This window comes from Hipposideros armiger, unplaced genomic scaffold, assembly GCF_001890085.2.
Source record: "Hipposideros armiger isolate ML-2016 unplaced genomic scaffold, ASM189008v1 scaffold_896, whole genome shotgun sequence".
Taxonomy (NCBI): domain Eukaryota; kingdom Metazoa; phylum Chordata; class Mammalia; order Chiroptera; family Hipposideridae; genus Hipposideros; species Hipposideros armiger.
Genome location: NW_017732246.1, coordinates 406,658 through 415,900, shown reverse-complemented (window position 1 = coordinate 415,900; position 9,243 = coordinate 406,658).

Genomic DNA, 9,243 nt, shown 5'->3' with positions numbered 1-9,243 from the left:
TTTTCACCAACAATTCATGGCTCTTGTATCACAACAGTGCAACAGCTCACACAGCACTGTCTGTGAGGGAGTTTTTAGGCAGTAAACAAAGAACTGTATTGGAACGTCCCCTCTACTCACTTGGTCTGGCCCCCAATGACTTCTTTCTTTACCTGAAGATAAAGGAAATATTCAAAGGAAGATATTCAGGACATCAAAGGGTAATATGACGAGCTCTTATGGCCATTCTAGAAAAAGAGTTCCAAAACTGCTTTGAAGGGTGGACTAGGCGCTGGTGTTGGTACATAGCTTCCCAAGGAGAGTACTTTGAAGGTGATCATAGTGGTATTCAGCAATGAGGTATGCAGCATTTTTTCTAGCATGAGTTCGTGAACTTAATTGTCAGACCTTCATATTTTAGCCCACAATTTTCTAAGTATTAATGTTTAAAGTTCCAAGATTGAGATAGAACCTTGCCAAATATCTCAGAAAACCCTCCCCATGTGTTCCATCCCAATCACAGTCCCCAGGGTTCCCTCCAAAAATTAACTCTATCCAGACTTTCCTTGTAATCACGTCCTTGCAGGCCTTTAGGATTTTATGATGTATCCTGTAGTTTTCCTATCACTTGTCTTTTATGTCTTTATTAACTTTCTCCATTCTTTTCCCCCTCCATTCTTATATTTTTTTTTATAAATTTTTGTGTTGAAGAACCAAAGGGTTTAACCTGTGGCTGTTCCCACAACCTGTTTTTGTTGATCATATACTCATGGTGCAGTTCAACATGTTTTCAGTCCTTTGTGTCTTCTGCATATAAGCGGCTGGATCCAAAGACAAATTCAATCCCTCTGGCAAGACAACAGGAGGCACATAATGCCTAATTTCTTTCCTTTTGTGATATTAGTAGCCATTGGTGATTAGCTTTGTACGTTGAAATATGGTAACATTAAACTCTATCATTTAGTTTTGATTTATTAGCTGGAAATAATTTTATAAGGAGAAATTTCCCCTCATCCACCATTTGGTTATTCTGTGGTACAGTTCATACAGGAAAAGAAGAATAAACTCTTGTTTCCTTTTTTTATTCATCCAGTTTTCAAGTTATAATTAGTTCCCTGACATCCTCAAAAAGTGACCAATTGATTTGTCAAAAATATATTCCATGGATTTAGAAATACTAGACGGGTTATAATCTATCACAAATTTTATCCTTAATGAAACTAATTATTGTATGTTAACGATATCTCAATAAAGTGGTTTTTAAAAAACTGAAGATATTTTATCTTGATTCTCCTCAAATTGGCTATGAGGGTTTTGGAGTTGTTTGTTTCTATAGTCTAATAATCTTTGACTGCTTTTTTGCTGTCTGATATGATATATAAAATAATTATATATATACTTTTTATATTTATATATCTTACATATATGTGAAAATACTTTGTAATGTAATGCTGATATTTCCAATTCAAATTAGGAACTACAAGATTTTTATATAACCCTTTCTATATTATATCTGTATCTCCTTTACTCCACTGTGAAAATCCTGGTTCTCAAAGATGCAAGGCATAGTAGAATTAGAATATCCCATAATTACTCATTCACTTTATCCATTCTGCACATACAACAGTCTTAGAATAACAGTTTAATATTGTAGCCACCAACTATAATTACTGAAAACAGTTCAAATTTTATTTGCATGTGTTCTCCCCCACGTTTTCTATTGTTCAATTGTATCTATATTTTCAGATCATTTGTCCATTGAATATTAAAATCTCTTCCTTTGAAAACTGATTTAGTCTTATTTCTGCGAGTAACTATATGTTTAATATTTACCACAAATCTTTAGGTCAATGTCTCACTACTCATTTTGCCTTTTACCTAAAGCTTGTTTTCAGTCGATTCCTTAGTAAAATCTTCCTGAGTTCTTAAATGCTGATAACAGTTTCTGTGTCCTTTATATTTGAAAGCCAATTTTGTTGGACATAAAATTCTTTGCTCATATTTTCTTTCCTTGACTATTTTAAGTATGCTATTCCATTTTTTTCTGACATAAGCATTAATTTCAAAATGTCTGATGGTAATGTACTTTTATTTCCTTTGTAAGTTATTTGCTATTTTTGCCAAGATGTGAAAAAGGATTTTTTCTTTTTCTGCAATGTCGAATGATTTTACTAGAATATGTTTTGGTGTTGGTTCCTCTTTTCAGGTATACAATGTACCTTTTCAATGTGTTATTTAAAATCTTATTTTATTTCATCAAAATATCCTTGAGTTATAGCCCTCATTATTTTTCTGTTTCTTCGCTTCCTTTCTTCAGAGATTCCTATTATCAGTATTTTGGATCTTCTTTTCCTTTCTTCAATACTTGCCATTTTCTCTCAACCCCTCTTTTGTCTCTTGCCTCCTCTTGATTTTAGCGTTTCCTCCTTTTCATGTCCTTTTTTGCTTCCGATATTTGTTGTGTTTACTTACTCTTCTTTTCCTTCTAGTTCAATCTTTCTAAAATGGTGTTTTTCTTTTTTAAAAAAAACACATTTATTTATTTACTTACTTATTTACTTATTTATTCATTTATTTTTTACTGAGTCTGTCATCTTGTTTCTTAGGTTTTCTAATTCTTATATATGTTATTCTTTCATGTCTGGTATAACTGTCTTAATCCTTTTAGTTTGTTTTGAAATCCATTACAATTTTCTCTGTTTTTCGAACACGTCCTTCTGGCATGCTTTCCTTGTCTGTGGGGATGTTATTCTGCTTTTCAATAATTTTTTTTCTATAATAACTTTGCATGGGGATTTAGCCTCAGTAGTTTCTGCTGCTTATTTTTATGTGAATTTAGTTTTCCTGAAGGAAACTTGGTTCAGAGAGCTCGTCTGACTGCACAGAACAACTTCTGTTGTTTTTGTATAGTATTTAAAAATACGGTGGCTTGTTTTCTAAACACTCCTGTGTTCTGTTGCTTCAACATTTCTCCCCCCAGGAATTTATCATTGGTGTGGAACCCTGTCCTAAAGGGAGTCTTGTGGGCCTATTTTGAGGTTTCATGGTGTACACTGCTTTAGCCATTTTAGGCTTACAGTGAGTCTCTTATGTTCATTCGCTACCATGGAGGCAAAAGCCCTCCCACTTTTATCTATTTTCTAACATCAGCTAACTTTGCTTCCTGGTGAATAACTTAGGCTATGCATTCTCCCATTCATAGCTCCCTCTGTTCTCTCTGGCACAAACATTGGATAAAACATAATCCTGTGGCTATGGTAATTTATTGCTACTCACTTACATTTGGTTTTTGAAGATACCTTGTCACCTAGTTTTGCTATAAATAATATCCATGAGTCTTGGTTTGCTATCTTCCTGCTCTATCTGTTTTTATGTTGGGATTCACGAAGATCCAAAAGCTATACAGTCACTAACAAAGCCATCATCCCTAGTACTATCATCTTTGAGATTTTACTCACTTATACTCACTTGATTGACTCAAGTGCACCTTTCATTAGTGTTTTGGTGTGTTTGTTTATTTCAAGAAGATATATAAATGATGTATTTTCTGAGCTCTTCCTTATCTTAGAATTTCTTTTACATACGAAAATTTGCTGAATACAGAATTCTTGAATCTCAAGCATTTCCCTTTAAGTCCTGTATTTAGTGCTACACTGTCCTCTAGGTTTTATTGTTACAAAAGAGAACTTCAATGCCAGGTTTCTTTCTTTCTTGTGTTTTAAGGCAATTTTTGTTATTATTTGTAGGAGTTTTTGTCATTGCTATTTGATGCTTAGATGTTTGTATAATTTTTCAATTTTACTAGAATACATCTAAATCAGCTTTTTAAACTGAATCCTGCAGCAGTATTATTCAAACTGAAGTGCACATACCCCCAATTATATAGAAATACTTTCCAATGTATATATGGGAGATAGATGGTTTTAAAGGGATCAGCTTTCACATGCTCACTTTCTACATGCAAATATCCTAAAATTGATCTACTTAGAAAAAAAATAGTCAAGATATCTGAGCTTCTTCTTTCCTTTCACACTTGCTTTTCTCCCACTTTAGAAAAAAACTTAACATCTCTCACGCATCCAAATCTTAATAAGGTGCCACAGCAGTTTTAAAAAATGACCACAAGTTCTTTTACATTCCTTCCATAAAGAGTTTGACTCTATATCCTCTCCCTTTAGATTTGGACTAGATTATGACTGCTTTGACAGAAGATGGGATGTTATATGACTTGCAAGGCCAGGTCATAAAAGACAGTGCAGCTTCTGTTTTGTTTGCTGGGATATTTGCACAGGGCCCTTATTCCTGTAAGAATCTTAGTACTTTTATGTTGTAACCCAAGCCACATGGAGAGGCTATGTGTAGGCCCTTTGATGGATGGTTCCAGCTGAACTCAGACTTTAAGCCATCCCAGTCCAGACACTTGACATATAAGTGAAGGAACGTCCAGATAACCCCAGTCCCAAGCATTAGAGTCATCTAAGCCTTTGATTCTTCTCAACTGAGGCCCCAGACATCATGGAGAAGAAATAATACCTTACTGTATAGAAGAAATTTGTATAAATCTTAGTCTACAATCATAAAAAATTTTAAAGTTTAAATATATACTCATATTTCTGGTGTTGAAAATGATGATCAATTTTAAAAACATGCTTAAAATACATTATATTAATATAAGTCCTTCAGGGAAAGAAAAAGTTAACTGAAAATATGAGAAACTAGTTTAAATTCTCAAGTATTAAAGATGAGTTTGTTCAAGTACTTTCTAAAGTAGATAATGATCATTATAAAAATAATTAAGGCATTTAGATTACACTGGACACATTTTAAATAGTGATAATATATTTTTGCTTTGAAATACCAGTGTTTATAATGCCCTTGAAAGTAGATCCTTTGTAACTATTTAAAACGTAGGATACCAAATTCGTGTATGAAGTATTTAAATTTCTTTACTATTTTTCTTTATATCCTTGAGCCTTTTAATCTTGTCCTACATCCTAAACAACTCCCTTTTAATCTTAGTCTATTGTCTTCTCATCTTGTCTTTCTTTTGTTTGATAGAGGGTTTTATTGAGAACACAAAGTAGATGCTTTCAAAGACTTACTTTGTATTCCTATAATTAACTTTTTCTAACACTGATTTTTTTTATTAAAGTACTGTTGACATAAAATATTAGTTTCAGGTGTACAACATAGTGATTTGACATTTATATTTCTTATGATGTGACCACCACAATATGTCTAGTAACCATGTGTCACCATACAAAGTTATTACAATAATATTGACTATTTTCCCTATGCTGTACTTTATATCCCCATGACTTATTTTTTTAATATAACTGGAGATTTGTACCTCTTATTCCCTTCACCCTTTTTCTTTTCTTTTTATTGTTAATGAACCTTTACTATTGCTTATATTACATAATATTTTCAGAAGCCATTTGTTGATTATTTTCCCTTGCTAATTCACATGCCTCTGATTGGCCACTTCCTCCTCAGAATGTGATTGTATCCCCTGTGTGTGTAAATGGTAGAGGTGATTGGGAATTCCCAGTATATTTCTTACTAACCCTGCCATATATTTCTATATATAGTTAAGTTAATGTAAATTCTTCCTCTGGAATGGAAGACCCTTAAGCCATAGTCCTACTGGAGTTATTGGAATATTGTATTTTTTCAATGATTTTCATGAGTGTTCCTATAATAAAGCAAACCAGAAATTATTAACCAGTCATTCTGATAATCTTAAAGTTATGGAGGAGAAGCTATCAAATGGTTATATCAATGTGGTAATCCTTGTTTTTATGGAGTTGTAAAGGGAATGGAGTATGTTGAGAATGCCAAGTTGGCCCCACTTTTCTTAAGATGCAAACAACAGAGGGAAATGACTCTCACAAATGGCAGGAAGGGTGTATGGCAATGAATTCCCAGGTCATAGTTCACTGAAAATCAACATGCTACAAGATGCTGATCTTTGATTTGAGAATTTCCTCAGCCCAGCTGCTGCCTAAGAACCTTTAATTAGAATAAACACAATTCTCTTCAAACTATAATGTTGGCTAATATCCATTTGTATTTGGTTCTTACAAAGGACATCAGAATTCACTCTGGAGGGAGTGCAAGCCTGACCTTCTTGAGTCAAAAATATCCCCCAGACAAAAACACAACATGGGGTCCATTCCACACTAAGTTGGAGAGATACATTATTTTCCTATAATCATCAAGGTGGTAAGGAAAACAAATGCACGAAGGGCCATTCTCCAAATAGTGTTGAACTGTTTAGGTGACACATATTGTATTTTATGTATTTTCTCGATCCACATGGTTAACATGGGAACTTCTGTGTGAATACAGTAAGGCCCCACTCGCCACCCACAGATGACTGACCAAGAGGTGGGCACCAGGTCCAAGTTAGGGCAAACTAGTGCCCCATCTTTCCAGCTATATCTGATTGCTCTGGAGTGAGCACTTCTACCAAGCTGTGCCAGTAAGTCCCACATTGAATATTTGGATGTGAGACTGAGGAAGTTAGATCTGTCTATTCTCAGCGGTAAAGAGGGAAATTCATGTCATTCTTTCTGCCATGTGCAGAAAGCCAGGTAGCACCAAGAGAAAAGATTCCAGCTGTGATGGGGCCCGTCTACATCCTCTCCACTTTTATAGGTAGTCTTTCACTCTTCTTTGGATTCCCTGAAAAAAAAAAAAACAAGAATCTTTAAAATTATTTTGCAGTTTTGATTAAAATGGTTTGAGTTTGTTGTCTGGATTTGCAAACAATCGATTCCTGACTTTGAAAATCAGATTTATCAAACCTGACTACAAATGAATTACCAGTCTTTGTTATAATGAACTAGAAAAGTATATCATACTTCTTGGTCATTGAAACTTTCCTTTTGCCCATTTCTTATAGTTTTCTTTTTTGTTCCATTTGGGGTTGAAAATATTTCTTTTGAAATGGCTCCTTGTGAACAATGATTGCTCTGAGGACTTATCTAGATAGGACTGGTTCCATATGCACAGTGCTTAATTGATAAATGCAATAAAATATCCAGTACTGTGGTTTCTACTGCCAAAATTCTCTTAGAAATGGAAACCAGAACAGCCTTTTTTTTTCTTTTAAAGATAGGCCATGGGCCAAGATTTTGTTCATATAAGGAAGAATATAGGAAGTAAAATAAATTGAAGAAAAATAAATCATGGCCCCAAGAATTATGCACTGCTAGGCAGCAGCTGCTATACAAGGACCAAGATCACAAGGCTACAACACAGCATGAGTAGGGCTCACCAGGAAGGCTGGGGAATCACCACCACTGCCCCAAAGGTGGAGGGCATGAGAATAAGCATCCTTGTAATGAGATAAGGTGATGGAGTATGTGTGTGTTTTCAGTTTCTCAAGCAACTGGGATTGTGACTAAAAAGAGAAATTTCCCCAGCAGATGCACCCAAAATTAGCAACATTAGAAGCTAATGTTGGCAGTGGGAAGGGGGAGTGGTAGCCTCACTGTCATACACAGCTAGTCACACACCAGCTTTGGCATAGCTGCTCTTCAACATCCTTACCTTGCCTTGCTTTTTCAGTCTCCATTCTCAATTCTATTTCAGTGTCACTCTCATGAATACATGCTACAGGAGAGGAATCCCCTCCTGCAGATTTTCTCTTGTTCAAAGGTAATCCTGCTGGAAATGTTCTCTTGAAAGGCATACACACACACAAAATGAGGGTAGCAATTTGTCCTACTCCTTCTGAAATATAGTAGCTGCTGAGATTTCCATCTCTATCTCCATTTAAAGATAAAATGTATTTAAGCTTTGCTCTTTCCCTTTCATACACAGGGGCTAGTTAGCTCTTAATCTCTGAGGTTTCTTGCACATACCTAGAAATGAATATAAGTCCCTGGATACACAGCCATGAAGCCTATGCACTAAGATCTCAAACCCTTTTTCCATCCTTTTCTTTTAATTTCTTCTGTTCATGCAGAAGATGCTGCTCTTGCTGCAGATGTTGGTTGCAACTTCTAGCACATGGAATTAATTAATTGCCAATTTGGTTGACACAAGTAGCCTTGCTATATTTGTTTTAGCTTCTCCTCCTGTCTAGTTATTTACAGCAGAGGAAACCACGGAATTAGGCATTGAGGAGCAGTTATTCCACAAAAAAATGGACAGTCATAGCAATATGTAGGACATAAGCAGAAGTTTGGCATTGCCAGTGACAAAACTAGAATTCAGGAGTCAAGCCTTGTTTCCCAGTGAGTGTTGGATAAGTTAGAAGAATATCCCCAAGAATCATGTCAGAGAAATACCTCCTAAAATTTGTTTGTCTATGGTTCCTCTGTCCAGAAAGTTCCTAAGTAAAGAAGAACCAGAGGCCATGGATGACTGGCAAGGGTAATTCTTAAAGGAGCCCTCTTTTCCCATGTTCTTCAGCTCTGGTAGATAAATCAAAGAGTAGGCTTGCATGGATTCTAGCCTCTCTATAGTCTCCAGCAAAGCTACAGCTGTGGTACTTGTCCCCACACTAGCATTACAGCATAGAATGCTGTTTGAGACATGGAGTAAGAAACCAGCTCAGGTTAAGGCTTTACTTAAGAAAGGTATTGATCACCCATTATTAAAACATCAGTGAATATTGACGAACATGTTGGCCTACACGTAGACGCAATTCCTTTTGAAGAGCTAAGATCTAGGAATAAAGTTCAGTAGTCCTATCAACCAGTGCTGCAAAGCTGTAGATGTATGGGAACCAAGTTGGAATGTTCCAAGAACCTATCTTATGAAGAACAGGCTGTAAGTAGCATGTGCTCCACAGCGGCAGTTACTCCCAGGCCCTGGCTACAGGTGTGCAAGCAAGCAGCTAATCCTGAAGCCCACACACTTCCTTCAGTTACAGCCATGTGCATGGGGAAAGGTGAGTCACAGTTAACAAGAATATTTAGGGCTCCTTTAAAAAGCAGACCTGAGCAGTGGGGGGGCCCTGACCAAGCCTCAGCTCTGTGATCTGGAACATACCATTGACTCCTCTGATTCTGTTTCCTTAAACATAAAAGGAAGGGATTGTATTAAGTGATTTCTAAGACCCTTTATAGGAGGTAAAAACCAAGATTACCCTATGATTATTTAGTACATTTCAGGGAACTCAGTGGCATGTAAGTTTTTAAAATTACTTCTGTTATAAATTACATGCTTGGAACATTATTGGTGCAATAATCTGATGCTGGACAGTATGCAACATACTCTTAATGTATTCTCTCAACTCTTAAAAGAAAC